Below are 17,340 nucleotides of genomic sequence, written 5' to 3' on the forward strand. Positions count from 1 at the left end.
CTCGTTGCCACATAAAAGATTTAGATTTCAAAGGATAGAATGGAATACTTTACTATCTTTTCATTTTCTAGTAGACAAAGACACTAATTCCAGAAGGAAATGACGACCATGAGTCTCAACCTGCGAGATACAAGTATTTTGGCCAAAGTTATTCTACTGCATTAGCCGGGAATCGAACCCGGGCCTCCCGCGTGGCAGGCGAGAATTCTACCACTGAACCACCAATGCATATATTTATGCAAATTTCACCTTCCTTCTTCTTCGACGAGGTCCACTTAAGGTGCCAGTATACTGTGCCTGGAAAGTTTGTCTGCTATTTTTTCGACTGCCGGTAGAAAGAGAGGTACTGACACCTGCCTCATGGCGTGACCAGCCTATTGTTCAATGGTATGAAGGAGCAGGGTTTGTATCTTTCTCTCAAGCCTGACGTAGCTATGTCTGTTACTTTTAATGTGAACAACCAACTTCAAGACACTTAAGAGAAGGTCTGACCCATGCAACTTTATCTATAAACACCGTAAGAGCTGTGATTGGTCCGCTTGATAGCATAGCATATCCGGCGGATTCGCAGCCAGATTTGAATTGAGTTGAAGGAACAAAAACGGACGACATCTTTATTTTCTTCGTTGCCGTTCTTTATGTACAAGTCATTGCTCTTCAGAATCTATCAGTTCCAGCTCCAACACGATCCGCTGACTAACTTTCGTCATTGTTTAGGAAGTAAGCAGAGGCCAGAGAATTTGTAAATAAGCTGACAGGAAACCGGAAGACACTCAACGCTAGCATAGAAGCTCTAACGCCACTAGCGTTTCGGCTGTGTATTTGTAGCACGACTCACGCACAACTATGAATGCTCGGTCCCCGCACATCTACGGCATAAATGTATATATTATATCACCTCCTCAGAAAAAGTATCAAATGTTAGGGTTATAGCAGCTATGGACCTCTCTGTCAGTCTATATTTTCTGCACTTAATAAAAAGGCACTCCCTGGTCTGATATTAACACAACTTGTAGCTGGCTCTGTGTTTCACCTGAAACGTACAACTACTCTTTGATTCCTTCAGCAGGAGCTACAATTGCACCTTAAAGCACGTGAGTCAATCCACTGAAGAGTCTGCACAGTTTCTGCTCTGTTAAAAGAGGATCCTCTTGTCTTGCTTAAATAATGCTGGAACCTTGCTGTAATAAAAAGATTATATAAGACAATATGACACTTGCCCCGTGTGAGGGTTGAACTCACGACCTTCAGATTATGAGACTGACGCGCTGCCTACTGCGCCAACGAGGCCTATTTTTCTACAAAAATGGACAAAAACCTTGGGTAAAACAAATAGAAATTTGAAAGACTACTTGTCCGTCACATAGCCATCGTACTAAAAGTCAGAAAATGTTGGTGACATGTTTGTAGTCTAGAACATTGATCTCCAGTACTTTGTCCAAATAGTCCACATGTTATTTACAGATCCATTGGGTCAGGACAAGTGTTTCTGTCAAACCTTTCAATAGTCCGGAAAAAAAGTTACCAGGTGATGACATATCCACGCTTGTAAAGTCATTTCTAAAAAATTGTAGCTAGTAGTGGAAGTATGTAGTCTATGTAAAACTCAAAATTCCTTCCTAGTTAACTTTGAGTATTTTACCACAATAACGATAGTCCTCTTGATGAACAACCAACTCACACCTGGGGAACGGTGGGGCTTAAAGCCTAGCTGGCCGCCACAAACAACATCCCCAATACGAAAGTGATTTAGACCTGACGGGCCCAGGCTTTTGATCCTATGAGATTCTTAGACATACCTTCATACCCATACCCTGTAAACAGAAAGCAGTGTGGTTACTTTATGTTGCTTATTGATGAACGGTTCTTACTTGCAGTTTGTGATCTCAATTTCAAGTCAAACTCGTTGCCACATAAAAGATTTAGATTTCAAAGGATAGAATGGAATACTTTACTATCTTTTCATTTTCTAGTACACAAAGACACTAATTCCAGAAGGAAATGACGACCATGAGTCTCAACCTAGGAGATACAAGTATTTTGGCCAAAGTTATTCTACTGCATTAGCCGGGAATCGAACCCGGGCCTCCCGCGTGGCAGGCGAGAATTCTACCACTGAACCACCAATGCATATATTTATGCAAATTTCACCTTCTTCGACGAGGTCCACTTAAGATGCCAGTATACTGTGCCTGGAAAGTTTGTCTGCTATTTTTTCGACTGCCGGTAGAAAGAGAGGTACTGACACCTGCCTCATGGCGTGACCAGCCTATTGTTCAATGGTATGAAGGAGCAGGGTTTGTATCTTTCTCTCAAGCCTGACGTAGCTATGTCTGTTACTTTTAATGTGAACAACCAACTGCAAGACACTTAAGAGAAGGTCTGACCCATGCAACTTTATCTATAAACACCGTAAGAGCTGTGATTGGTCCGCTTGATAGCATAGCATATCCGGCAGATTCGCAGCCAGATTTGAATTGAGTTGAAGGAACAAAAACGGACGACATCTTTATTTTCTTCGTTGCCGTTCTTTATGTACAAGTCATTGCTCTTCAGAATCTATCAGTTCCAGCTCCAACACGATCCGCTGACTAACTTTCGTCATTGTTTAGGAAGTAAGCAGAGGCCAGAGAATTTGTAAATAAGCTGACAGGAAACCGGAAGACACTCAACGCTAGCATAGAAGCTCTAACGCCACTAGCGTTTCGGCTGTGTATTTGTAGCACGACTCACGCACAACTATGAATGCTCGGTCCCCGCACATCTACGGCATAAATGTATATATTATATCACCTCCTCAGAAAAAGTATCAAATGTTAGGGTTATAGCAGCTATGGACCTCTCTGTCAGTCTATATTTTCTGCACTTAATAAAAAGGCACTCCCTGGTCTGATATTAGCACAACTTGTAGCTGGCTCTGTGTTTCACCTGAAACTTACAACTACTCTTTGATTCCTTCAGCAGGAGCTACAATTGCACCTTAAAGCACGTGAGTCAATCCACTGAAGAGTCTGCACAGTTTCTGCTCTGTTAAAAGAGGATCCTCTTGTCTTGCTTAAATAATGCTGGAACCTTGCTGTAATAAAAAGATTATATAAGACAATATGACACTTGCCCCGTGTGAGGGTCGAACTCACGACCTTCAGATTATGAGACTGACGCGCTGCCTACTGCGCCAACGAGGCCTATTTTTCTACAAAAATGGACAAAAACCTTGGGTAAAACAAATAGAAATTTGAAAGACTACTTGTCCGTCACATAGCCATCGTACTAAAAGTCAGAAAATGTTGGTGACATGTTTGTAGTCTAGAACATTGATCTCCAGTACTTTGTCCAAATAGTCCACATGTTATTTACAGATCCATTGGGTCAGGACAAGTGTTTCTGTCAAACCTTTCAATAGTCCGGAAAAAAAGTTACCAGGTGATGACATATCCACGCTTGTAAAGTCATTTCTAAAAAATTGTAGCTAGTAGTGGAAGTATGTAGTCTATGTAAAACTCAAAATTCCTTCCTAGTTAACTTTGAGTATTTTACCACAATAACGATAGTCCTCTTGATGAACAAACAACTCACACCTGGGGCAGGGTGGGGCTTAAAGCCTAGCTGGCCGCCACAAACAACATCCCCAATACGAAAGTGATTTAGACCTGACGGGCCCAGGCTTTTGATCCTATGAGATTCTTAGACATACCTTCATACCCATACCCTGTAAACAGAAAGCAGTGTGGTTACTTTATGTTGCTTATTGATGAACGGTTCTTACTTGCAGTTTGTGATCTCAATTTCAAGTCAAACTCGTTGCCACATAAAAGATTTAGATTTCAAAGGATAGAATGGAATACTTTACTATCTTTTCATTTTCTAGTACACAAAGACACTAATTCCAGAAGGAAATGACGACCATGAGTCTCAACCTAGGAGATACAAGTATTTTGGCCAAAGTTATTCTACTGCATTAGCCGGGAATCGAACCCGGGCCTCCCGCGTGGCAGGCGAGAATTCTACCACTGAACCACCAATGCATATATTTATGCAAATTTCACCTTCCTTCTTCTTCGACGAGGTCAACTTAAGGTGCCAGTATACCGTGCCTGGAAAGTTTGTCTGCTATTTTTTCGACTGCCGGTAGAAAGAGAGGTACTGACACCTGCCTCATGGCGTGACCAGCCTATTGTTCAATGGTATGAAGGAGCAGGGTTTGTATCTTTCTCTCAAGCCTGACGTAGCTATGTCTGTTACTTTTAATGTGAACAACCAACTGCAAGACACTTAAGAGAAGGTCTGACCCATGCAACTTTATCTATAAACACCGTAAGAGCTGTGATTGGTCCGCTTGATAGCATAGCATATCCGGCAGATTCGCAGCCAGATTTGAATTGAGTTGAAGGAACAAAAACGGACGACATCTTTATTTTCTTCGTTGCCGTTCTTTATGTACAAGTCATTGCTCTTCAGAATCTATCAGTTCCAGCTCCAACACGATCCGCTGACTAACTTTCGTCATTGTTTAGGAAGTAAGCAGAGGCCAGAGAATTTGTAAATAAGCTGACAGGAAACCGGAAGACACTCAACGCTAGCATAGAAGCTCTAACGCCACTAGCGTTTCGGCTGTGTATTTGTAGCACGACTCACGCACAACTATGAATGCTCGGTCCCCGCACATCTACGGCATAAATGTATATATTATATCACCTCCTCAGAAAAAGTATCAAATGTTAGGGTTATAGCAGCTATGGACCTCTCTGTCAGTCTATATTTTCTGCACTTAATAAAAAGGCACTCCCTGGTCTGATATTAGCACAACTTGTAGCTGGCTCTGTGTTTCACCTGAAACTTACAACTACTCTTTGATTCCTTCAGCAGGAGCTACAATTGCACCTTAAAGCACGTGAGTCAATCCACTGAAGAGTCTGCACAGTTTCTGCTCTGTTAAAAGAGGATCCTCTTGTCTTGCTTAAATAATGCTGGAACCTTGCTGTAATAAAAAGATTATATAAGACAATATGACACTTGCCCCGTGTGAGGGTCGAACTCACGACCTTCAGATTATGAGACTGACGCGCTGCCTACTGCGCCAACGAGGCCTATTTTTCTACAAAAATGGACAAAAACCTTGGGTAAAACAAATAGAAATTTGAAAGACTACTTGTCCGTCACATAGCCATCGTACTAAAAGTCAGAAAATGTTGGTGACATGTTTGTAGTCTAGAACATTGATCTCCAGTACTTTGTCCAAATAGTCCACATGTTATTTACAGATCCATTGGGTCAGGACAAGTGTTTCTGTCAAACCTTTCAATAGTCCGGAAAAAAAGTTACCAGGTGATGACATATCCACGCTTGTAAAGTCATTTCTAAAAAATTGTAGCTAGTAGTGGAAGTATGTAGTCTATGTAAAACTCAAAATTCCTTCCTAGTTAACTTTGAGTATTTTACCACAATAACGATAGTCCTCTTGATGAACAAACAACTCACACCTGGGGCAGGGTGGGGCTTAAAGCCTAGCTGGCCGCCACAAACAACATCCCCAATACGAAAGTGATTTAGACCTGACGGGCCCAGGCTTTTGATCCTATGAGATTCTTAGACATACCTTCATACCCATACCCTGTAAACAGAAAGCAGTGTGGTTACTTTATGTTGCTTATTGATGAACGGTTCTTACTTGCAGTTTGTGATCTCAATTTCAAGTCAAACTCGTTGCCACATAAAAGATTTAGATTTCAAAGGATAGAATGGAATACTTTACTATCTTTTCATTTTCTAGTACACAAAGACACTAATTCCAGAAGGAAATGACGACCATGAGTCTCAACCTAGGAGATACAAGTATTTTGGCCAAAGTTATTCTACTGCATTAGCCGGGAATCGAACCCGGGCCTCCCGCGTGGCAGGCGAGAATTCTACCACTGAACCACCAATGCATATATTTATGCAAATTTCACCTTCCTTCTTCTTCGACGAGGTCAACTTAAGGTGCCAGTATACCGTGCCTGGAAAGTTTGTCTGCTATTTTTTCGACTGCCGGTAGAAAGAGAGGTACTGACACCTGCCTCATGGCGTGACCAGCCTATTGTTCAATGGTATGAAGGAGCAGGGTTTGTATCTTTCTCTCAAGCCTGACGTAGCTATGTCTGTTACTTTTAATGTGAACAACCAACTGCAAGACACTTAAGAGAAGGTCTGACCCATGCAACTTTATCTATAAACACCGTAAGAGCTGTGATTGGTCCGCTTGATAGCATAGCATATCCGGCAGATTCGCAGCCAGATTTGAATTGAGTTGAAGGAACAAAAACGGACGACATCTTTATTTTCTTCGTTGCCGTTCTTTATGTACAAGTCATTGCTCCTCAGAATCTATCAGTTCCAGCTCGAACACGATCCGCTGACTAACTTTCGTCATTGTTTAGGAAGTAAGCAGAGGCCAGAGAATTTGTAAATAAGCTGACAGGAAACCGGAAGACACTCAACGCTAGCATAGAAGCTCTAACGCCACTAGCGTTTCGGCTGTGTATTTGTAGCACGACTCACGCACAACTATGAATGCTCGGTCCCCGCACATCTACGGCATAAATGTATATATTATATCACCTCCTCAGAAAAAGTATCAAATGTTAGGGTTATAGCAGCTATGGACCTCTCTGTCAGTCTATATTTTCTGCACTTAATAAAAAGGCACTCCCTGGTCTGATATTAGCACAACTTGTAGCTGGCTCTGTGTTTCACCTGAAACGTACAACTACTCTTTGATTCCTTCAGCAGGAGCTACAATTGCACCTTAAAGCACGTGAGTCAATCCACTGAAGAGTCTGCACAGTTTCTGCTCTGTTAAAAGAGGATCCTCTTGTCTTGCTTAAATAATGCTGGAACCTTGCTGTAATAAAAAGATTATATAAGACAATATGACACTTGCCCCGTGTGAGGGTTGAACTCACGACCTTCAGATTATGAGACTGACGCGCTGCCTACTGCGCCAACGAGGCCTATTTTTCTACAAAAATGGACAAAAAGCTTGGGTAAAACAAATAGAAATTTGAAAGACTACTTGTCCGTCACATAGCCATCGTACTAAAAGTCAGAAAATGTTGGTGACATGTTTGTAGTCTAGAACATTGATCTCCAGTACTTTGTCCAAATAGTCCACATGTTATTTACAGATCCATTGGGTCAGGACAAGTGTTTCTGTCAAACCTTTCAATAGTCCGGAAAAAAAGTTACCAGGTGATGACATATCCACGCTTGTAAAGTCATTTCTAAAAAATTGTAGCTAGTAGTGGAAGTATGTAGTCTATGTAAAACTCAAAATTCCTTCCTAGTTAACTTTGAGTATTTTACCACAATAACGATAGTCCTCTTGATGAACAAACAACTCACACCTGGGGAACGGTGGGGCTTAAAGCCTAGCTGGCCGCCACAAACAACATCCCCAATACGAAAGTGATTTAGACCTGACGGGCCCAGGCTTTTGATCCTATGAGATTCTTAGACATACCTACATACCCATACCCTGTAAACAGAAAGCAGTGTGGTTACTTTATGTTGCTTATTGATGAACGGTTCTTACTTGCAGTTTGTGATCTCAATTTCAAGTCAAACTCGTTGCCACATAAAAGATTTAGATTTCAAAGGATAGAATGGAATACTTTACTATCTTTTCATTTTCTAGTACACAAAGACACTAATTCCAGAAGGAAATGACGACCATGAGTCTCAACCTAGGAGATACAAGTATTTTGGCCAAAGTTATTCTACTGCATTAGCCGGGAATCGAACCCGGGCCTCCCGCGTGGCAGGCGAGAATTCTACCACTGAACCACCAATGCATATATTTATGCAAATTTCACCTTCCTTCTTCTTCGACGAGGTCAACTTAAGGTGCCAGTATACCGTGCCTGGAAAGTTTGTCTGCTATTTTTTCGACTGCCGGTAGAAAGAGAGGTACTGACACCTGCCTCATGGCGTGACCAGCCTATTGTTCAATGGTATGAAGGAGCAGGGTTTGTATCTTTCTCTCAAGCCTGACGTAGCTATGTCTGTTACTTTTAATGTGAACAACCAACTGCAAGACACTTAAGAGAAGGTCTGACCCATGCAACTTTATCTATAAACACCGTAAGAGCTGTGATTGGTCCGCTTGATAGCATAGCATATCCGGCGGATTCGCAGCCAGATTTGAATTGAGTTGAAGGAACAAAAACGGACGACATCTTTATTTTCTTCGTTGCCGTTCTTTATGTACAAGTCATTGCTCTTCAGAATCTATCAGTTCCAGCTCCAACACGATCCGCTGACTAACTTTCGTCATTGTTTAGGAAGTAAGCAGAGGCCAGAGAATTTGTAAATAAGCTGACAGGAAACCGGAAGACACTCAACGCTAGCATAGAAGCTCTAACGCCACTAGCGTTTCGGCTGTGTATTTGTAGCACGACTCACGCACAACTATGAATGCTCGGTCCCCGCACATCTACGGCATAAATGTATATATTATATCACCTCCTCAGAAAAAGTATCAAATGTTAGGGTTATAGCAGCTATGGACCTCTCTGTCAGTCTATATTTTCTGCACTTAATAAAAAGGCACTCCCTGGTCTGATATTAGCACAACTTGTAGCTGGCTCTGTGTTTCACCTGAAACGTACAACTACTCTTTGATTCCTTCAGCAGGAGCTACAATTGCACCTTAAAGCACGTGAGTCAATCCACTGAAGAGTCTGCACAGTTTCTGCTCTGTTAAAAGAGGATCCTCTTGTCTTGCTTAAATAATGCTGGAACCTTGCTGTAATAAAAAGATTATATAAGACAATATGACACTTGCCCCGTGTGAGGGTCGAACTCACGACCTTCAGATTATGAGACTGACGCGCTGCCTACTGCGCCAACAAGGCCTATTTTTCTACGAAAATGGACAAAAACCTTGGGTAAAACAAATAGAAATTTGAAAGTCTACTTGTCCGTCACATAACCATCGTACTAAAAGTCAGAAAATGTTGGTGACATGTTTGTAGTCTAGACCATTGATCTCCAGTACTTTGTCCAAATAGTCCACATGTTATTTACAGATCCATTGGGTCAGGACAAGTGTTTCTGTCAAACCTTTCAATGGTCCGGAAAAAAAGTTACCAGGTGATGACATATCCACGCTTGTAAAGTCATTTCTAAAAAATTGTAGCTAGTAGTGGAAGTATGTAGTCTATGTAAAACTCAAAATTCCTTCCTAGTTAACTTTGAGTATTTTACCACAATAACGATAGTCCTCTTGATGAACAAACAACTCACACCTGGGGCAGGGTGGGGCTTAAAGCCTAGCTGGCCGCCACAAACAACATCCCCAATACGAAAGTGATTTAGACCTGACGGGCCCAGGCTTTTGATCCTATGAGATTCTTAGACATACCTTCATACCCATACCCTGTAAACAGAAAGCAGTGTGGTTACTTTATGTTGCTTATTGATGAACGGTTCTTACTTGCAGTTTGTGATCTCAATTTCAAGTCAAACTCGTTGCCACATAAAAGATTTAGATTTCAAAGGATAGAATGGAATACTTTACTATCTTTTCATTTTCTAGTACACAAAGACACTAATTCCAGAAGGAAATGACGACCATGAGTCTCAACCTGCGAGATACAAGTATTTTGGCCAAAGTTATTCTACTGCATTAGCCGGGAATCGAACCCGGGCCTCCCACGTGGCAGGCGAGAATTCTACCACTGAACCACCAATGCATATATTTATGCAAATTTCACCTTCCTTCTTCTTCGACGAGGTCCACTTAAGGTGCCAGTATACTGTGCCTGGAAAGTTTGTCTGCTATTTTTTCGACTGCCGGTAGAAAGAGAGGTACTGACACCTGCCTCATGGCGTGACCAGCCTATTGTTCAATGGTATGAAGGAGCAGGGTTTGTATCTTTCTCTCAAGCCTGACGTAGCTATGTCTGTTACTTTTAATGTGAACAACCAACTGCAAGACACTTAAGAGAAGGTCTGACCCATGCAACTTTATCTATAAACACCGTAAGAGCTGTGATTGGTCGCTTGATAGCATAGCATATCCGGCAGATTCGCAGCCAGATTTGAATTGAATTGAAGGAACAAAAACGGACGACATCTTGATTTTCTTCGTTGCCGTTCTTTATGTACAAGTCATTGCTCTTCAGAATCTATCAGTTCCAGCTCCAACACGATCCGCTGACTAACTTTCGTCATTGTTTAGGAAGTAAGCAGAGGCCAGAGAATTTGTAAATAAGCTGACAGGAAACCGGAAGACACTCAACGCTAGCATAGAAGCTCTAACGCCACTAGCGTTTCGGCTGTGTATTTGTAGCACGACTCACGCACAACTATGAATGCTCGGTCCCCGCACATCTACGGCATAAATGTATATATTATATCACCTCCTCAGAAAAAGTATCAAATGTTAGGGTTATAGCAGCTATGGACCTCTCTGTCAGTCTATATTTTCTGCACTTAATAAAAAGGCACTCCCTGGTCTGATATTAGCACAACTTGTAGCTGGCTCTGTGTTTCACCTGAAACGTACAACTACTCTTTGATTCCTTCAGCAGGAGCTACAATTGCACCTTAAAGCACGTGAGTCAATCCACTGAAGAGTCTGCACAGTTTCTGCTCTGTTAAAAGAGGATCCTCTTGTCTTGCTTAAATAATGCTGGAACCTTGCTGTAATAAAAAGATTATATAAGACAATATGACACTTGCCCCGTGTGAGGGTTGAACTCACGACCTTCAGATTATGAGACTGACGCGCTGCCTACTGCGCCAACGAGGCCTATTTTTCTACAAAAATGGACAAAAACCTTGGGTAAAACAAATAGAAATTTGAAAGACTACTTGTCCGTCACATAGCCATCGTACTAAAAGTCAGAAAATGTTGGTGACATGTTTGTAGTCTAGAACATTGATCTCCAGTACTTTGTCCAAATAGTCCACATGTTATTTACAGATCCATTGGGTCAGGACAAGTGTTTCTGTCAAACCTTTCAATAGTCCGGAAAAAAAGTTACCAGGTGATGACATATCCACGCTTGTAAAGTCATTTCTAAAAAATTGTAGCTAGTAGTGGAAGTATGTAGTCTATGTAAAACTCAAAATTCCTTCCTAGTTAACTTTGAGTATTTTACCACAATAACGATAGTCCTCTTGATGAACAAACAACTCACACCTGGGGAACGGTGGGGCTTAAAGCCTAGCTGGCCGCCACAAACAACATCCCCAATACGAAAGTGATTTAGACCTGACGGGCCCAGGCTTTTGATCCTATGAGATTCTTAGACATACCTTCATACCCATACCCTGTAAACAGAAAGCAGTGTGGTTACTTTATGTTGCTTATTGATGAACGGTTCTTACTTGCAGTTTGTGATCTCAATTTCAAGTCAAACTCGTTGCCACATAAAAGATTTAGATTTCAAAGGATAGAATGGAATACTTTACTATCTTTTCATTTTCTAGTACACAAAGACACTAATTCCAGAAGGAAATGACGACCATGAGTCTCAACCTAGGAGATACAAGTATTTTGGCCAAAGTTATTCTACTGCATTAGCCGGGAATCGAACCCGGGCCTCCCGCGTGGCAGGCGAGAATTCTACCACTGAACCACCAATGCATATATTTATGCAAATTTCACCTTCCTTCTTCTTCGACGAGGTCAACTTAAGGTGCCAGTATACCGTGCCTGGAAAGTTTGTCTGCTATTTTTTCGACTGCCGGTAGAAAGAGAGGTACTGACACCTGCCTCATGGCGTGACCAGCCTATTGTTCAATGGTATGAAGGAGCAGGGTTTGTATCTTTCTCTCAAGCCTGACGTAGCTATGTCTGTTACTTTTAATGTGAACAACCAACTGCAAGACACTTAAGAGAAGGTCTGACCCATGCAACTTTATCTATAAACACCGTAAGAGCTGTGATTGGTCCGCTTGATAGCATAGCATATCCGGCGGATTCGCAGCCAGATTTGAATTGAGTTGAAGGAACAAAAACGGACGACATCTTTATTTTCTTCGTTGCCGTTCTTTATGTACAAGTCATTGCTCTTCAGAATCTATCAGTTCCAGCTCCAACACGATCCGCTGACTAACTTTCGTCATTGTTTAGGAAGTAAGCAGAGGCCAGAGAATTTGTAAATAAGCTGACAGGAAACCGGAAGACACTCAACGCTAGCATAGAAGCTCTAACGCCACTAGCGTTTCGGCTGTGTATTTGTAGCACGACTCACGCACAACTATGAATGCTCGGTCCCCGCACATCTACGGCATAAATGTATATATTATATCACCTCCTCAGAAAAAGTATCAAATGTTAGGGTTATAGCAGCTATGGACCTCTCTGTCAGTCTATATTTTCTGCACTTAATAAAAAGGCACTCCCTGGTCTGATATTAGCACAACTTGTAGCTGGCTCTGTGTTTCACCTGAAACGTACAACTACTCTTTGATTCCTTCAGCAGGAGCTACAATTGCACCTTAAAGCACGTGAGTCAATCCACTGAAGAGTCTGCACAGTTTCTGCTCTGTTAAAAGAGGATCCTCTTGTCTTGCTTAAATAATGCTGGAACCTTGCTGTAATAAAAAGATTATATAAGACAATATGACACTTGCCCCGTGTGAGGGTCGAACTCACGACCTTCAGATTATGAGACTGACGCGCTGCCTACTGCGCCAACAAGGCCTATTTTTCTACGAAAATGGACAAAAACCTTGGGTAAAACAAATAGAAATTTGAAAGTCTACTTGTCCGTCACATAACCATCGTACTAAAAGTCAGAAAATGTTGGTGACATGTTTGTAGTCTAGACCATTGATCTCCAGTACTTTGTCCAAATAGTCCACATGTTATTTACAGATCCATTGGGTCAGGACAAGTGTTTCTGTCAAACCTTTCAATGGTCCGGAAAAAAAGTTACCAGGTGATGACATATCCACGCTTGTAAAGTCATTTCTAAAAAATTGTAGCTAGTAGTGGAAGTATGTAGTCTATGTAAAACTCAAAATTCCTTCCTAGTTAACTTTGAGTATTTTACCACAATAACGATAGTCCTCTTGATGAACAAACAACTCACACCTGGGGCAGGGTGGGGCTTAAAGCCTAGCTGGCCGCCACAAACAACATCCCCAATACGAAAGTGATTTAGACCTGACGGGCCCAGGCTTTTGATCCTATGAGATTCTTAGACATACCTTCATACCCATACCCTGTAAACAGAAAGCAGTGTGGTTACTTTATGTTGCTTATTGATGAACGGTTCTTACTTGCAGTTTGTGATCTCAATTTCAAGTCAAACTCGTTGCCACATAAAAGATTTAGATTTCAAAGGATAGAATGGAATACTTTACTATCTTTTCATTTTCTAGTACACAAAGACACTAATTCCAGAAGGAAATGACGACCATGAGTCTCAACCTGCGAGATACAAGTATTTTGGCCAAAGTTATTCTACTGCATTAGCCGGGAATCGAACCCGGGCCTCCCACGTGGCAGGCGAGAATTCTACCACTGAACCACCAATGCATATATTTATGCAAATTTCACCTTCCTTCTTCTTCGACGAGGTCCACTTAAGGTGCCAGTATACTGTGCCTGGAAAGTTTGTCTGCTATTTTTTCGACTGCCGGTAGAAAGAGAGGTACTGACACCTGCCTCATGGCGTGACCAGCCTATTGTTCAATGGTATGAAGGAGCAGGGTTTGTATCTTTCTCTCAAGCCTGACGTAGCTATGTCTGTTACTTTTAATGTGAACAACCAACTGCAAGACACTTAAGAGAAGGTCTGACCCATGCAACTTTATCTATAAACACCGTAAGAGCTGTGATTGGTCGCTTGATAGCATAGCATATCCGGCAGATTCGCAGCCAGATTTGAATTGAATTGAAGGAACAAAAACGGACGACATCTTGATTTTCTTCGTTGCCGTTCTTTATGTACAAGTCATTGCTCTTCAGAATCTATCAGTTCCAGCTCCAACACGATCCGCTGACTAACTTTCGTCATTGTTTAGGAAGTAAGCAGAGGCCAGAGAATTTGTAAATAAGCTGACAGGAAACCGGAAGACACTCAACGCTAGCATAGAAGCTCTAACGCCACTAGCGTTTCGGCTGTGTATTTGTAGCACGACTCACGCACAACTATGAATGCTCGGTCCCCGCACATCTACGGCATAAATGTATATATTATATCACCTCCTCAGAAAAAGTATCAAATGTTAGGGTTATAGCAGCTATGGACCTCTCTGTCAGTCTATATTTTCTGCACTTAATAAAAAGGCACTCCCTGGTCTGATATTAGCACAACTTGTAGCTGGCTCTGTGTTTCACCTGAAACGTACAACTACTCTTTGATTCCTTCAGCAGGAGCTACAATTGCACCTTAAAGCACGTGAGTCAATCCACTGAAGAGTCTGCACAGTTTCTGCTCTGTTAAAAGAGGATCCTCTTGTCTTGCTTAAATAATGCTGGAACCTTGCTGTAATAAAAAGATTATATAAGACAATATGACACTTGCCCCGTGTGAGGGTTGAACTCACGACCTTCAGATTATGAGACTGACGCGCTGCCTACTGCGCCAACGAGGCCTATTTTTCTACAAAAATGGACAAAAACCTTGGGTAAAACAAATAGAAATTTGAAAGACTACTTGTCCGTCACATAGCCATCGTACTAAAAGTCAGAAAATGTTGGTGACATGTTTGTAGTCTAGAACATTGATCTCCAGTACTTTGTCCAAATAGTCCACATGTTATTTACAGATCCATTGGGTCAGGACAAGTGTTTCTGTCAAACCTTTCAATAGTCCGGAAAAAAAGTTACCAGGTGATGACATATCCACGCTTGTAAAGTCATTTCTAAAAAATTGTAGCTAGTAGTGGAAGTATGTAGTCTATGTAAAACTCAAAATTCCTTCCTAGTTAACTTTGAGTATTTTACCACAATAACGATAGTCCTCTTGATGAACAAACAACTCACACCTGGGGAACGGTGGGGCTTAAAGCCTAGCTGGCCGCCACAAACAACATCCCCAATACGAAAGTGATTTAGACCTGACGGGCCCAGGCTTTTGATCCTATGAGATTCTTAGACATACCTTCATACCCATACCCTGTAAACAGAAAGCAGTGTGGTTACTTTATGTTGCTTATTGATGAACGGTTCTTACTTGCAGTTTGTGATCTCAATTTCAAGTCAAACTCGTTGCCACATAAAAGATTTAGATTTCAAAGGATAGAATGGAATACTTTACTATCTTTTCATTTTCTAGTACACAAAGACACTAATTCCAGAAGGAAATGACGACCATGAGTCTCAACCTAGGAGATACAAGTATTTTGGCCAAAGTTATTCTACTGCATTAGCCGGGAATCGAACCCGGGCCTCCCGCGTGGCAGGCGAGAATTCTACCACTGAACCACCAATGCATATATTTATGCAAATTTCACCTTCCTTCTTCTTCGACGAGGTCAACTTAAGGTGCCAGTATACCGTGCCTGGAAAGTTTGTCTGCTATTTTTTCGACTGCCGGTAGAAAGAGAGGTACTGACACCTGCCTCATGGCGTGACCAGCCTATTGTTCAATGGTATGAAGGAGCAGGGTTTGTATCTTTCTCTCAAGCCTGACGTAGCTATGTCTGTTACTTTTAATGTGAACAACCAACTGCAAGACACTTAAGAGAAGGTCTGACCCATGCAACTTTATCTATAAACACCGTAAGAGCTGTGATTGGTCCGCTTGATAGCATAGCATATCCGGCAGATTCGCAGCCAGATTTGAATTGAGTTGAAGGAACAAAAACGGACGACATCTTTATTTTCTTCGTTGCCGTTCTTTATGTACAAGTCATTGCTCTTCAGAATCTATCAGTTCCAGCTCCAACACGATCCGCTGACTAACTTTCGTCATTGTTTAGGAAGTAAGCAGAGGCCAGAGAATTTGTAAATAAGCTGACAGGAAACCGGAAGACACTCAACGCTAGCATAGAAGCTCTAACGCCACTAGCGTTTCGGCTGTGTATTTGTAGCACGACTCACGCACAACTATGAATGCTCGGTCCCCGCACATCTACGGCATAAATGTATATATTATATCACCTCCTCAGAAAAAGTATCAAATGTTAGGGTTATAGCAGCTATGGACCTCTCTGTCAGTCTATATTTTCTGCACTTAATAAAAAGGCACTCCCTGGTCTGATATTAGCACAACTTGTAGCTGGCTCTGTGTTTCACCTGAAACGTACAACTACTCTTTGATTCCTTCAGCAGGAGCTACAATTGCACCTTAAAGCACGTGAGTCAATCCACTGAAGAGTCTGCACAGTTTCTGCTCTGTTAAAAGAGGATCCTCTTGTCTTGCTTAAATAATGCTGGAACCTTGCTGTAATAAAAAGATTATATAAGACAATATGACACTTGCCCCGTGTGAGGGTTGAACTCACGACCTTCAGATTATGAGACTGACGCGCTGCCTACTGCGCCAACGAGGCCTATTTTTCTACAAAAATGGACAAAAACCTTGGGTAAAACAAATAGAAATTTGAAAGACTACTTGTCCGTCACATAGCCATCGTACTAAAAGTCAGAAAATGTTGGTGACATGTTTGTAGTCTAGAACATTGATCTCCAGTACTTTGTCCAAATAGTCCACATGTTATTTACAGATCCATTGGGTCAGGACAAGTGTTTCTGTCAAACCTTTCAATAGTCCGGAAAAAAAGTTACCAGGTGATGACATATCCACGCTTGTAAAGTCATTTCTAAAAAATTGTAGCTAGTAGTGGAAGTATGTAGTCTATGTAAAACTCAAAATTCCTTCCTAGTTAACTTTGAGTATTTTACCACAATAACGATAGTCCTCTTGAGGAACAAACAACTCACACCTGGGGCAGGGTGGGGCTTAAAGCCTAGCTGGCCGCCACAAACAACATCCCCAATACGAAAGTGATTTAGACCTGACGGGCCCAGGCTTTTGATCCTATGAGATTCTTAGACATACCTTCATACCCATACCCTGTAAACAGAAAGCAGTGTGGTTACTTTATGTTGCTTATTGATGAACGGTTCTTACTTGCAGTTTGTGATCTCAATTTCAAGTCAAACTCGTTGCCACATAAAAGATTTAGATTTCAAAGGATAGAATGGAATACTTTACTATCTTTTCATTTTCTAGTACACAAAGACACTAATTCCAGAAGGAAATGACGACCATGAGTCTCAACCTAGGAGATACAAGTATTTTGGCCAAAGTTATTCTACTGCATTAGCCGGGAATCGAACCCGGGCCTCCCGCGTGGCAGGCGAGAATTCTACCACTGAACCACCAATGCATA

At 41.7% G+C, this 17,340-nt stretch overlaps 19 non-coding genes across 19 annotated transcripts; all 19 read right to left on the reverse strand.

Moving 5' to 3' along the window:
• Positions 1–157: 157 nt before the first annotated feature.
• trnag-gcc (transfer RNA glycine (anticodon GCC)) lies at positions 158–228 on the reverse strand. The gene has a single exon. It is a non-coding gene; the product is annotated as a tRNA-Gly (tRNA).
• Positions 229–1,217: 989 nt separating this feature from the next.
• trnam-cau (transfer RNA methionine (anticodon CAU)) lies at positions 1,218–1,290 on the reverse strand. Its single transcript has one exon. It is a non-coding gene; the product is annotated as a tRNA-Met (tRNA).
• A 769-nt stretch (positions 1,291–2,059) lies between these two features.
• Positions 2,060–2,130, reverse strand: trnag-gcc (transfer RNA glycine (anticodon GCC)). Its single transcript has one exon. It is a non-coding gene; the product is annotated as a tRNA-Gly (tRNA).
• Positions 2,131–3,112: 982 nt separating this feature from the next.
• On the reverse strand, positions 3,113–3,185 carry trnam-cau (transfer RNA methionine (anticodon CAU)). The gene has a single exon. It is a non-coding gene; the product is annotated as a tRNA-Met (tRNA).
• A 769-nt stretch (positions 3,186–3,954) lies between these two features.
• trnag-gcc (transfer RNA glycine (anticodon GCC)) lies at positions 3,955–4,025 on the reverse strand. The gene has a single exon. It is a non-coding gene; the product is annotated as a tRNA-Gly (tRNA).
• Positions 4,026–5,014: 989 nt separating this feature from the next.
• Positions 5,015–5,087, reverse strand: trnam-cau (transfer RNA methionine (anticodon CAU)). The gene has a single exon. It is a non-coding gene; the product is annotated as a tRNA-Met (tRNA).
• A 769-nt stretch (positions 5,088–5,856) lies between these two features.
• trnag-gcc (transfer RNA glycine (anticodon GCC)) lies at positions 5,857–5,927 on the reverse strand. The gene has a single exon. It is a non-coding gene; the product is annotated as a tRNA-Gly (tRNA).
• Positions 5,928–6,916: 989 nt separating this feature from the next.
• On the reverse strand, positions 6,917–6,989 carry trnam-cau (transfer RNA methionine (anticodon CAU)). The gene has a single exon. It is a non-coding gene; the product is annotated as a tRNA-Met (tRNA).
• A 769-nt stretch (positions 6,990–7,758) lies between these two features.
• Positions 7,759–7,829, reverse strand: trnag-gcc (transfer RNA glycine (anticodon GCC)). Its single transcript has one exon. It is a non-coding gene; the product is annotated as a tRNA-Gly (tRNA).
• A 989-nt stretch (positions 7,830–8,818) lies between these two features.
• On the reverse strand, positions 8,819–8,891 carry trnam-cau (transfer RNA methionine (anticodon CAU)). Its single transcript has one exon. It is a non-coding gene; the product is annotated as a tRNA-Met (tRNA).
• A 769-nt stretch (positions 8,892–9,660) lies between these two features.
• On the reverse strand, positions 9,661–9,731 carry trnag-gcc (transfer RNA glycine (anticodon GCC)). The gene has a single exon. It is a non-coding gene; the product is annotated as a tRNA-Gly (tRNA).
• Positions 9,732–10,719: 988 nt separating this feature from the next.
• trnam-cau (transfer RNA methionine (anticodon CAU)) lies at positions 10,720–10,792 on the reverse strand. The gene has a single exon. It is a non-coding gene; the product is annotated as a tRNA-Met (tRNA).
• Positions 10,793–11,561: 769 nt separating this feature from the next.
• On the reverse strand, positions 11,562–11,632 carry trnag-gcc (transfer RNA glycine (anticodon GCC)). The gene has a single exon. It is a non-coding gene; the product is annotated as a tRNA-Gly (tRNA).
• Positions 11,633–12,621: 989 nt separating this feature from the next.
• Positions 12,622–12,694, reverse strand: trnam-cau (transfer RNA methionine (anticodon CAU)). Its single transcript has one exon. It is a non-coding gene; the product is annotated as a tRNA-Met (tRNA).
• Positions 12,695–13,463: 769 nt separating this feature from the next.
• On the reverse strand, positions 13,464–13,534 carry trnag-gcc (transfer RNA glycine (anticodon GCC)). Its single transcript has one exon. It is a non-coding gene; the product is annotated as a tRNA-Gly (tRNA).
• Positions 13,535–14,522: 988 nt separating this feature from the next.
• Positions 14,523–14,595, reverse strand: trnam-cau (transfer RNA methionine (anticodon CAU)). Its single transcript has one exon. It is a non-coding gene; the product is annotated as a tRNA-Met (tRNA).
• Positions 14,596–15,364: 769 nt separating this feature from the next.
• On the reverse strand, positions 15,365–15,435 carry trnag-gcc (transfer RNA glycine (anticodon GCC)). The gene has a single exon. It is a non-coding gene; the product is annotated as a tRNA-Gly (tRNA).
• A 989-nt stretch (positions 15,436–16,424) lies between these two features.
• On the reverse strand, positions 16,425–16,497 carry trnam-cau (transfer RNA methionine (anticodon CAU)). Its single transcript has one exon. It is a non-coding gene; the product is annotated as a tRNA-Met (tRNA).
• A 769-nt stretch (positions 16,498–17,266) lies between these two features.
• Positions 17,267–17,337, reverse strand: trnag-gcc (transfer RNA glycine (anticodon GCC)). The gene has a single exon. It is a non-coding gene; the product is annotated as a tRNA-Gly (tRNA).
• Positions 17,338–17,340: the final 3 nt, after the last annotated feature.

Source organism: Pleuronectes platessa, chromosome 16, assembly GCF_947347685.1.
Source record: "Pleuronectes platessa chromosome 16, fPlePla1.1, whole genome shotgun sequence".
Taxonomy (NCBI): Eukaryota; Metazoa; Chordata; class Actinopteri; order Pleuronectiformes; family Pleuronectidae; genus Pleuronectes; species Pleuronectes platessa.